Source organism: Lissotriton helveticus, chromosome 1_1 (assembly GCF_964261635.1).
Source record: "Lissotriton helveticus chromosome 1_1, aLisHel1.1, whole genome shotgun sequence".
NCBI classification, from domain to species: Eukaryota; Metazoa; Chordata; class Amphibia; order Caudata; family Salamandridae; genus Lissotriton; species Lissotriton helveticus.
The window spans coordinates 1,123,732,601-1,123,745,837 of NC_136057.1; positions in this window are offsets into that span (position 1 = coordinate 1,123,732,601).

Sequence of the window (13,237 nt, forward strand, 5' to 3'; positions counted from 1 at the left end):
TATAGTCTTTTCCCTTTAAATGTGGGTAGAGATTCAGGTTATGGCTATGGGAGTATTCCCCGCTTGTTCCGGTCCTTTCTCCTATATAACCAGGAAATGCGTAATCTTATTCGTTCAGGTCGGCCTCCCTGTTCCTCCGTGTCATCCCACTTCGCGCAAATCGAAGAGCTCTTCGATTTGCGCGAAGTGGGCAACACAAGACTTCAGTCCGCAACACAAGACTTCTCGCTTGTGTATGAAATACTATGAAGATACCTTGGTGATAAGCAATCACAAAGAGAGACAGCAATTGATAAGCTTCCTCAATATAAGATAAAGATAAGAAGTCAAATGTTTGTGTCCTGAAGAAGGTGTCAAGACTAAATAACACCGAAACGCCGCGTCGACTTGTTTACAACACTTTGACTGTATAAATTTTATAAGGTTGCCATTTTTTAATGGTATTTTATACTGTATATGCTGCTGCATTTTTTAGACTGTAACCCAGTTGGGAGGTTTTCAAATAAATTGTGTATATCTTTATAACTATTTTTAGTATCAGCGTTTTTTACTTTTATATGTTGTGTGAATTTGATTAGATTTAGTCCTGCATTTATGTCTGATGTGTCCATTGGACAACTTGCTAAGTATCAGACTAGCCCAATACCCCTGTTCAGCTTTCTTACAGCAATCTTAGCCTGCTACTACTTAAACAGGGATTTGTTTTTTGTGCATGACTGAATTTCCCCCACCCTGAAAAACTAAACAGGGGACCCTCCACTCTTTTTGAATTCGATCAGTTTCTGCAAAGGTCGGGGCGCCCTACCATACAAAATCCGATGACACGTGCAGAGAGCTTTGTACTCAACTCTGCTCTTTACCGGAAGCCAGTGAAGTTTTTGTAGAGCCAGCTTCGAGGGCGCCCTTTTGGGCAGCCTAAGAATCAGGCGTGCCGCCGCATTCTGCAGCACTTGAAGACGTGCAACGCTTTTACTCGGTGCCCCAAGGTACAGCAAGTTCGCGTAGTCAAGCCTTGCGGTCACCAAGGCATGCACTAAGGTTTGACTCGCTTCCAATGGCAGAAGGTCTAAAACCTTCTTCAGTCTCTTCAGGACCCCAAAACAGACTCCGACTACCCGATTGATCTGAGGCCCGAAGGTAAGAGCCGCATCGAACCACACGCCAAGATTTTTGGCCTCCTGACAAGGGGTGGGAGTAGATCCGAGACAGGATGGCCACCAGGCTGACGACCAGGCCGACTGGGCTCTCCCTACCACCAGCACCTCTGTCTTGCTGCCATTTAGCTTCAAACAATTTGTGGCCATCCAATCGGCCAGATCTTCCATGCACGACTGGAAGCCATCCGCAGCAAGACAGGGCGCGTGCGACAGGGAGATGACCAGCTGCGTATCGTCAGCATATGTCACCAATTGGAGGCCATAGCTCTCCACAATCGATGCAACGGGCGCCACATACAAGTTGAAAAGGGTCGGGCTCAGGGACGAGCCCTGCGGCACGCCCTGACCCAACGACACCCCTTTGGAGTAGTAGTCGCCCTGCCTCACTTGAAAGCTCCTTCCTGTGAGGAAGTCCTGGATCCACCTCAACGCGGTGCCAGCGATGCCACCTTTGCTCAGACACTGCAGCAAGGTGGAATGTGCTACAGTGTCGAACGCCGCGCTGAGGTCAAGCAGGATCAAGGCCATGGTTTTCCCCTCGTCTACGCCCTGTCTCAGTTGTTCTGTTGCCATGAGCAGGGCGGACTCTGTGGAGTGACGCGGTCTGAAACCAAACTGCGTATCGTGGAGCAAACCCACCTCCTCAACATGCTTCATGATTTGGGTGTTCACCACCTTCTCAGCCACTTTGGACAGAAAAGGTAGGAGTGAGATGGGCCTCAGATTTTCCAACACCTCAAAGCCAATGTGAGGTTTCTTTCGGAGGGGGAGTACCACCGCCTGTTTCCACCCCTCAGGAAGTGTGCCAGATTCGAAGGAGATATCCAAGACGTGCCTTATGTAAGGCTCCAGGACACTCAGACTGTCCCCCAACCGCTTGGGAGACACCGGGTCCATAGGGGAGCCAGATTTTACCGAAAGGCACGTCCCGACCAGCTCCTCAGGAGGTGGCGTGGTGAAATTAGTAAGTGAGCCTGGGATCTCCCTACCCACAGATGTAACTTCAAACTCAACCCCTATAGTAGGAGGATTGGGGAAGGTCGAGTAGATTTTCTCGACTTTGGTGGAGAAATAGTTAGCGATGCGGTCACATGTTTCAATCGAACAACTCTTCGGGTCAGCGGACGAATCGATTGTGGTCAATGACTTATAGATACAGAAGAGCTCCTTAGCAGAGTTTTTAGCCCCTAGAATTTTCCCTGCATAAAAGGCTGCCTTCGACTTTTTAATCAGTCTATGATGCAGCCTCCTTTTTGCTAAGAACAATTCCCTGGCCTGAGCATCATAAGATACCTTCCAGGCTCGTTCAGCACGCTTACACTCTGCCTTTGTCCGCCGCAGCTTTCCATTGAACCAAGGAGCAGATCTTTCCTTGCGGCCGCCCTCCGATGTACGACAGAGTGGCGCTGTCTGATCTAACGCCTCAGTGATGCGCCTGTTCAAGTTAGAAACAGCAGATTCTATATCCGCACCTCCAGGCTGGCCTTCCCTTGTCAGTGCTAAATTAAAATCCTCCAAGGAGAATTTTGCCCACTTCCTCCTTAGATAGTTCAGGGGTGGCTGACTCTGCTTTATAGGTTTTAGACTATTTATAGAGAATGCCACCAGAAAGTGGTCTGTCCAGGGGATCGGCTCAATTGTAGAAACCTGAACCCCTCCCCAGTTTGCAAATACCGGGTCCAGCAGGTGGCCTTGGCGATGTGTGGGACAGGAGAGCTTGAGTTCCAGCTGAAGTGCTTGGATGTCCCTACAGAACTCCTCCGCTCCTTTATCCTCTGGGCTATTGAGATGTAAATTCAAATCTCCCAGTAAAAGAAATTTGTCCCTACGTAACGCTGCCTCAGTAAGACTCTCCACCAGGCTCTCCCTAAACTTGGTGCAAGGCCCAGGAGGTCGATAAACAAGAAAGCCTTTAATCGCCATCCCCCCATTTGATTGTATGTTGAAAGCACCTACTTCACTCTCCGCTACCGGGGTAGACTCCAGTGCGCAATCAAGACTTTTCTTAAAAAGGATCGCTATTCCCCCTCCCTTCCCTACAGGCCTATCCTGCCTGACCATGGAGTAATTCTCAGGCATGGCCTCAATAATATCTGAGTCGGAAAACTGGTCCAACCACGTTTCCGTGAGGAACAGAAGATCGAACTTTCTCTCCGTGAGCAGCTCGAATAAGTCGAGTCTGTGCTTACGCAATGACCTCACATTAAGGAGACCGCAAAATAGCGCGGCATACTCCCCGGCTGTATCCGGCGCGGTGGTAAACCGATACCGACATTGACCACACTCCTCAACCTCACTTGACATACCATACATACGGGAACAGTAGTCTTCGGACGTAGGCTGAGGAGCTGCTCTCTGTTCCAATAGATCTTATCCTCAGGAACAGGGATTACCACCCTAGCCCGCAGTCGGCCGCGGACGGGCGCAGACGGGCTCGACTTTGGCGACACTTCGGCGCGCCTTCGTCGCGCCCGCTGCGCCCGTCCGCTTCCGGGAGGACATCATCCTTTTGAAGCCCTCAGCCCGTCTGCCTCACAGCCACTAGACCGCTAACCGGTCACTCACAAGCGGAAGCGGAAGTGACTGTCTCTCACCTCCACGCCCTCCGCTCAACGGTGCTAGCCACCCTGTCGGACCGAGGCGTGGAGGAGGGAAGACAAGACAGCCACCCCAAATGCGCCGGTGAGTCGGGGGACACGGGGACACGGGGGACACAGGGGGGATTAACGAAGCCTCAGCCCACTATGGTCTTGACCCCAGCGGAATCACCGCTAAAAGTGCAGCCGCCAAATAATCAGGGTAAACAAGATTAAAATTTAAAATTTACTGTGCAGCACAGTTCGTTGTTAAAAGCACAGCGTAACCGCTATTAAAACACAATGTCTGCGCGCAAAGCAGCTGTGAGCCCTGCCACTGCTCACTCACCGCCACTCGTCCCACGTCTCAGGTTCCCTTTTGAAGCCCTCAGCCCGTCTGCCTCACAGCCACTAGACCGCTAACCGGTCACTCACAAGCGGAAGCGGAAGTGACTGTCTCTCACCTCCACGCCCTCCGCTCAACGGTGCTAGCCACCCTGTCGGACCGAGGCGTGGAGGAGGGAAGACAAGACAGCCACCCCAAATGCGCCGGTGAGTCGGGGGACACGGGGGGATTAACGAAGCCTCAGCCCACTATGGTCTTGACCTCAGCGGAATCACCGCTAAAAGTGCAGCCGCCAAATAATCAGGGTAAACAAGATTAAAATTTAAAATTTACTGTGCAGCACAGTTCGTAGTTAAAAGCACAGCGTAACCGCTATTAAAACACAATGTCTGCGCGCAAAGCAGCTGTGAGCCCTGCCACTGCTCACTCACCGCCACTCAGTACCCTTCCACTTCTACTGTCTGGGAAGGCTGTAACTCAATCTCCATCTTGTGCTATGTTTTACCAGGGGTGTCCAAAATGGTTTGTCATGGTTTCTGCAGCCACTTACTCACAAACAAAATGGAGTCCAGCTACCACTCACCACTCATACATCATACACATGTGCAGTGAAATGTGCGTGTGGGGTCTTGGCATTATATTCAAGGCCTAGACACCAAGCTTATCCTTGCACAGAAAAAAGGTCTGGTCAGCACTATCAATCAGAAAAATGCTGTGTTGCCACCACGCTTAATGTACATAACCCAGAACAAAGGCAGTAATGCTATCCTGACCAGAGAGCAAGCTTGGTGTGCCAATTCAAACTACTGGGCTTGGATCTGGATCTTAGAACCATGTTGAAAGGCCTGGGCCTCAGCGTGCATGCATTATTGTCATGTGTTATGAGTTAAGAAATATCAGTTTATGGGAAAACATCCAGCTGGGATCACTCAGGGCAGGCTTGCACGCCTATAATACCAATCAAAGGAAGTTAAGCTGACGCCGTTTCTCTTCGCCCTCCATGTTGAGTTTATTGTCCTGCGCCTCTTAACACAAATAAGATTTATGACATGGCCTGCACTGGCCACAACATAGCACTTTTTTTCAGTGACTTTCAGCTGAACTGCAGATGTGCTGCTAGACAGCATTTAATTCAATTCAATTCAGTTAATTTGTATAGCGCGCTACATACCCAGAGGGTCTCAAGGCGCTTGGAGAAGGGTGGGGAATTATTTGTCGAATATCCAGGTTTTAAGTTGCTTTCTGAATGTTAGGTGGTTCTGAGTGAGGCGAAGAAGAATGTGAAGTGAGTTCCATGTTTTTGCCGCCAGGTAGGAGAAGGATCTTCCTCCCATGGTGGTTTTGTTGATGCGAGGTACAGAAGCAAGGGCTTGGTGGGAGGAGCGTAGCTGGCGGGAGGGGGTGTAGAAGGAAAGTCGTGTATTGAGGCATTCGGGTCCAAGTTCGTAAAGTGCTTTGTGTGCGTGGGTTAGAAGGCGGAATGTTATCCTCTTATTGACGGGGAGCCAGTGGAGGTTTTTCAGGTGACCAGAAATGTGGTCATTACGCGGGATGTCTAGTATAAGTCTGGCTGATGCGTTCTGGATGCGTTGGAGTTTTTTCTGAAGTTTTGCGGTGGTACCGGCATATAGGGTGTTTCCGTAGTCCAGGCGGCTTGTCACCAGTGCGTGGGTGACCGTTTTTCTAGTTTCGGTGGGGATCCAGCGAAATGTTTTTTTGAGCATGCGAAGAATGTTGAAGCAAGATGAAGAGACGGTGTTGACTTGTCTGGTCATCGAGAGTGAGGAGTCCAGAATGATGCCCAGGTTCCGTGCGTGGTCTGTCGGGATGGGTGCTTTTCCAAGGGACTCTGGCCACCATGAGTCGTCCCAGGCGGAGGGGGAGGTGCCTAAGATCAGGACTTCTGTTTTGTCGGAATTCAGTTTCAGACGGCTCTGCTTCATCCACTCGGCTACTTCTCTCATTCCTTTATGTAGGTTGGTTTTGGCGGTGTTAGGGTCTTTGGTGAGTGAGAGGATCAGTTGAGTGTCATCAGCGTAGGAGATGATGTTGAGGTTATGTTGGCGGCGATGGCTGCGAGGGGGCTCATGTATACGTTGAAGAGGGTAGGACTGAGTGAGGATCCCTGTGGCACGCCGCAAATGACTTCAGTGGCCTCAGATTTGAATGGTGGGAGGCGGACTCTCTGGGTTCTTCCGGAAAGGAACGAGGTAATCCATTCCAGTGCTTTTCCTTGGATTCCGATGTTTCTGAGGCATTGTAGCAGGGTGCTGTGACAGACTGTGTCGAAGGCTGCGGAGAGGTCGAGGAGGATGAGGGCTACTGTGTCTCCATTGTCCAGAAGAGTTCGAATGTCGTCTGTTGCTGCAATGAGTGCGGTCTCAGTGCTGTGTTTGGCTCGGAAGCCGGACTGAGAGGAGTCGAGGCATTTGTTGGTTTCGAGGAAGGCGGCGAGCTGGTTGTTGACAGCTTTCTCGATAACCTTGGCCGGGAATGGAAGGAGCGAGATGGGGCGGTAGTTTTTGAGTTCGGTGGGGTCAGCTGTGGTTTTTTTTAGAAGGGCGCTGAGTTCGGCGTGTTTCCAGCTGTCCGGGAAGGTGGCGGAGTTGAGGGAGCAGTTGATGACATCTCGGAGGTGTGGTGCAATGATGGAATCTGCTTTGTTGAAGATGTGGTGGGGGCATGGGTCTGTGGGGGAACCTGAGTGGATGGAGTTCATCAGGCGGATGGTGTCCTCAGTTGAGACTGTGTTCCAGTCATTAAGGATGCTCAGGGTGGGTGACGGTACGGCAGAAGGTTGGGTTGGTTGGTCTCCGGGTTGGTTGTTGAAGCTGTTGTGGATGTCTGCGATTTTGTCGTGGAAGAACGAAGCAAGGGAGTCGCAAAGGGCTTGAGAGGGGGTGATGTCGTTGGAGTTGGCATTGGGGTTCGTAAACTCTTTGACGATGTTGAATAATTCTTTGCTGTTGTGGGCGTTGGTGTCGAGTCGGACTTTGAACGCGGCTTTCTTTGCGGTCTGGATCAGTTGGTGGTGTATGCGGGTGGCGTTTTTGAAGGCGTCCTTGGTGCTGGTGTTTGGGTCTTTTTTCCAGGCCTTCTCAAGAGAGCGACAGAGTTTCTTGGATTTCTTAAGATCATCGTTGAACCAGGGGGCGTTTTTGCTGCCTCTTTTGATTTGACGTTTTTTCAGGGGAGCTAGGTTGTCGGTGCTGTTGGCTAGCCATTGAGTGAGGTTAGTGGCTGCTTGATTGGGGTTCGAGGAATGGGCAGGGGCGTTTTGAAGAAGCGATGAGGAGATCTGGTCGAAGGTGATTTTGTTCCAGTTTCTTCGCAGAATAGGTTGAGGATGGTTGTGGGTTGTGGTCTTTTTGTAGATAAAGTGGACGCAACTGTGGTCCGTCCAATGGAGAGCTGTGGTGTGACTGAAGGAGATATGTTTGCTGGAGGTGAAGATTGGGTCGAGTGTGTGGCCTGCGTTGTGGGTGGGGGTGTTAACTAGTTGTTTTAGGCCGAGGTTGGCGAGATTGTCCAGAAGGGCGGTGGTGTTGCTGTCGTTGCTTTTTTCCAGGTGAAAATTGAGGTCTCCTAATAGAATGTAGTCCTCGGAGGGGAGGGCGTGTGGAGTGATAAAGTCAGTGATGTCTTCACTGAATTGTGCACGGGGTCCTGGTGGCATGGCTAAAAGACATTCACATTGACAACTTCAATAGCTCGTTTAATGCCGAGATCTATTGGCTTTGTCAATGCTTGTTCAGTATTGACAGTCTTGCTGAATAAATGTGGAAGTGATAGTGAGAAACAGATGAGGCGCTTTGAAGTGAAGTGAGGATGTGGCATAACTGCCAGAGCTCCCGACAGGGAAACTGGGCAACCAAGTTCAAATCTTGGGGTCGGCTGAACGGTTGTTGATTCTGGGCAAATCACTTATGCTTCCCCCTGCATATGACAATTAATGTGTCATTGTGTAATGTAACTGGTGAGCATTTAAAGAGCTTTAATAGCATAGGCTGATTTTAGCACTGTGGCAAGAAGGAGGAGGGAACATGCACTGCAATAACATCAGGTCGTATAAAGAAATAAAAGCAGCAGCGATGAGGGAAGTAGCGGGGGTACGGGTGAAGCAGGAGATGATGGGGAGAAGGGCAATCAATGATGGGAGAGGGCAAGAGGAAGCAACTATGAAGTGGTAAAAGAAACCTTCATTGAACCAGGATCAGTGACAAAAATTAATGTGTCAATGTGGAATTTAACTGATGCACACTTAAAGCGCTCCAATACCATTGGCTGGTGTTTGCGCTATGGCAATATGGAGGACGTAATAAGGGCTCCAATACCATTGGATCGTGCAAATCAAAAGTGCTGTTCATGTTTTAACAACTTTTTAAGAAATGCATTTGTTTCTGTACACGCACAAGTTAGTGTATGTGTAGATGTGTACAATGGAGACGGCATGAAAAAAAAAAGTACTCCTATGGAGTGCTTGAAAACAAAGAGAAAAAACAGCTCCACAAACTGGAAGCAGTGTAAGGAGACGTGCTTGGTCCTTGAGCAAAGGGAGGGCCAAACATAAGAAGTGGGCATGGCGCCTACATGCCATGATGAAAGGAATAAAAGAAGATGAGAGTGAAGCTGAATTTTACCAATGGTAGGAGATGGGCGGCCTGTAACCCCACAGATAGAAAACAGCACATCTGTTCACAACAGTGCATGGCTGCTTAGCCGAGCAGCGCATGGCTGTCTAGCCGAGAACTAAAAAAAAATTATTTCACAGGCTTAACCTATTGGCTTTGCTAATGCTTTACGTGTTTAGAAACAGTGAGATTAAGTGATTTATCTGTAAATACAAAATCTGACCCTAAGGCTAGGGAGATGATATGGCATCCTTTCAGAAGAGGACGTGGCATAAGGGCCACAGCTGCTGACTATGGAGTTTCGGCATTGTTCTAATATTCTCTCTTTTTTTTTGTTGTAAAAAATGTAATTGGTAATTACAGTTTGTACATACGTTACCATCACACTGTACGCACTGGAGAAAGGCCATAGATTGAATGAGCATATATTCTCAACACTGTTATGGCCATCTGACTCACACTACTTTCAGTCCCAAAGCTCTCAATAATGCAACATTATGAACATCCTCTCACTATCAGACCTCACCCGGACACCTAAATGCGACTCCGCTCACACGTACCATAAAAGCATTGGAAAAGGCAATAACTCCGCCTTTTAGCACTTGCTAGCCTTCGGTCTCTTCAGAGCGCTTCAGTTATCTGAGGATGAGTGGATTTGTGAGGAGGGTAGGGTAAGGAAAGCTGGTCGGTATCTGTAATGTTCTAGTCTTTTTGGAATGTTTGTGTCTGTGTTCTGACATTATGTTCCAAAAAGAACTTGTCTTTTAAAAGTAGAATTGTCTGTTATAGATTTGAAGAGTTAGCTGCTGCGCAGCACCTGTACCACAATAAATCTTCTATTCAACACTTATCCTGAGTTGTGGTCTTAAATACTACAAAAAAAGTGGCGATGAGGTACAGGTGCATGCAGGACTCACGTAAGAAAATAATTGAATTTACCTAAAAATCGGAGAAGGAAAACTACTTCAGGCGATGTTCTTTCAAGCTATCTGTTTCTTCGATGTTATGAAGAGATGTGTGCTTGTTCGCTATGCGACGGAGTAAAATTGAAGGTACTGTGAAATTATTTATTGTTTTCGGCGGCAGCGAAAATAAGTTGTGAGATTTGATGATATCGACGTCACTTCTTCGTTGGAAGTCAACATTTTAGATATCATTTTGGTGGCCATCTTGAGTGTGAAACACAGAGTTCTTGGCACACGTGGTGTTGCGTTCAACTCACGCAACGTCAGCGCCATCTTAGAGGCCATCACTAGTCCTGAAACGCAAGCAAAGTGAACGCACGCAACATAAGTGCCATCTTAGAGGCCATCACTTGTCCTGAAATGCAAGGAAAGTGACATATTTGATGCTACTTTTGAAGACCCTTTACTCAACGTAAGCGCAATAGTAGTTAAACTTACAATTATCTCAATTAAGGAAGCGTTTCAGAACCAAGCCAAGTCTAATCAAGACATGCACGGTGATACGCACACCAATTAAGTGTGTAAGTGCGTACACGTAAACATACGTATTGAAGGATCTCTTCACTTTCATTAAAGGTGAGACAACGAGTGGAACTAGGAACTCTTCAATTTAACAGATGGTGAGAAAACGCGAAGGGAACAGTTTTCATTCACGTTAGGGAGACATTACGAGTATTGTTGTTAAGGAGATTTCTGGGGAGCGTGCACTTTCGGTGACAGGCACACCAATCTTTTTTCTTCAAAATTTTACGAAGATTTATAAACAGTCTTGGAAACTGGGAAGATTTATATCCAGATTTTAATATAATTTTTTTTTCTTCTGATTATAAAATTCGATATTCACAAAGGAATATACATTCAATTTAAAAATATTTTCAGGATTATTTGTTTGGGAAGTGAAAAATATCATATATTTATACATTTTAGTTAAACATTTATTGTGAACAAACATGCAAACTGTTTCACCACCTCCTCCCTTTCTTGCAGTTCCAGGGGAGCCACCTATTGTTTGGAAAAAATGGTATGATGCATATATTACATATTTAGGAGCAATAGGAGCTTCACGATAAAGAGCAGAAAGAAAAAAATATATTTTATTAAACACTCTTGGGTTTGAAGTTCGATCTATTTTCAAACATTTGCCTCCTTTAGTACGTGCTCCTGATGAAGAAGACATTGATGAATTCACAGAAACAGTGAAGATGTTAGAATTGTGTTTTGATATACAACCAAGTTTGGTTGTACTTAGACACAAGTTTTATAAACGAGAGCAGAAACAAGGGAAGAAGGTAGAAGATTTTATTTCTGCTTTGAGAATGCCTAGTGCGGAATGTCAATTTGAACATTTTAGAGATCAAATGATTAGAGATCAATATATTTGTAAGTGTACAGACAAAAGTATTCAGCAGAAATTACTCTCTTTGGGCAATCCTTCACTTGAGGAAACTGTACGTGTTGCAAAAAGTATAGAGTTTTCAAAATTATCGGTTAAAGAACTAGATGAAAAAATATCCCCAACAACAAATAAAGATGATTGTGTGAGTGTCGTGAAAGTAAAAAAAGGTAAAAACAACTCGAGTACACGCACAGAGAATAAATTCTTAAAGCAAAGTAATATTTGTTTTAAATGTGGCAATTTTCCACATTTTAAGTCTGGGCGTCCTTGTCCTGCAAAAAATGTAACTTGCAGAGTATGTGGAAAATGAGGGCATTTTTGCAAAAGTGTGTCAAAATGTGAAGCGCAATATGTCACATGTACAATATACCAAACAATGGGTAATTCTTCTGTTGCTAATGTGAATGTTTCTGAATACAACCAAGATGATCTAAGCAACATTCAAGATGACCTAAGAGATATGGTGGTCGCTGTTGGGGATTTGTGCAGTGATTCTAATTTCTGTTGTACAAATTGATGACTTTGTGGACAAATTAGTTGAGAGTTTTCCTTCAGTTTTTGGTAATGAACTTGGAGAGGTGAAGGGGTTTAAACACACCATTAGAGTAAAAGACAATGCCATTCCCGTTAAACACCGATTGAGGAATGTGCCATTTAGTGTCAGGGATCAGCTTGAAATAGAGCTCAATAGTCTTGGTAAGACAGGGATAATTGAACCAATCGAATCGTCCCTTTGGCTTTCTCCCTTAGTCATTGCTAAAAAGAAAAATGGCGAGCTTCGCGTTTGTGTTGATTTACGTTGTCTCAATAAGAGCATTTGTGTGGATTCTTATCCTCTCCCGAAGATTCCAGACATGTTGTCTCTGATAAATGGCTCAAAATGGTTTAGCAAGCTAGATTTAGCTACTGCGTACCATCAAGTCGTTTTAGATCCTTCTTCCAGGCATCTCACTGCTTTTGTATTGCCTATGGGTTGTTTCCAGTACTGTCACATGCCATTTGGATTGGCCTCTGCTGCAGCAGTATTTCAGAGAATCATGTCCAATCTATTAAAGGACATCAAAGGAGTTGTTGTTTTTCAAGACGACGTTTTAATGCATGGGTCTTCTTGTGGTTCACATGATGATATTTTGTTTAGAGTATTGGAAGCTTTAAGAGATGGTGGAGTTGTTTTGAAGAAAGAAAAGTGTGTGTTCAGGACACAAAAGGTGGATTATCTTGGTCATGTTTTGTCAGAAAAAGGTGTAGAACCAAGACCAGGTTTAGTTAAGGCTATAGTAGATAGTTCTCCTCCCAAAGATAAAAGTGGTTTGAAATCATTTATGGGGTTATGTGAATTTTATTCACGGTTTATACCAGATTATGCATTTAAGGTTCAACCACTATCAAACATGCTCAAGAGAGATGTTCCTTTTGTCTGGGATGTACATTGTGATTCAGTTTTTACATGGATTAAACAGCAGTTAGTCAGTTCAAAAGTATTGAAACCTTTTAATCCCAATGCTATGTGTACAATTACTGTGGATGCAAGTGGATTAGGCTTAGGAGCAGTTCTCACTCAGAATATAAATGGTACAGAGCAAACTTTAGGTTATGCTTCTAGAGTTCTTCGAGGATCAGAGTTCAATTTTGCTGTGATTGAGAGAGAACTGTTGGCGTGCTGGTGGGCCATAAGGAAATTCAATCTTTATATTTGGGGAAAACATTTTCAATTGAGAACTGATCACAGGCCGTTAGTTTCAATCCTTTTTGGAGATAGATTGAAAGAGCATTCACCAAGAATTTGCAAGGCTTTCTACTAAGTTACTGCAATATGATTTTGAAATAACATATATCCCAGGTAATAAAAATATAAGAGCTGATTATTTCTCTAGATATCCCATTGAGACTGATTGTGAGAATGATGTTGAGGAGGATTATGATGAAGAAGATTGTTTTGTTGCTTCTCTTGGGTTGGATGACATGTACTCCATAAGTGAAGCAGAGTGGAGAGAGCAACTTTCCAAAGATGTCCTTCTTGGTGAGGTCATTAAATGTGTGAGGGAAGGTTGGCCCAGAGAAAAGAATGTTCATGTTTCTCTACAGACTTTTGTGAAAATTGCCAATGAACTTTCTGTTGAGGGAGGACTTTTAGTATGTGGTGATAGATTAATACCACCAGATGTT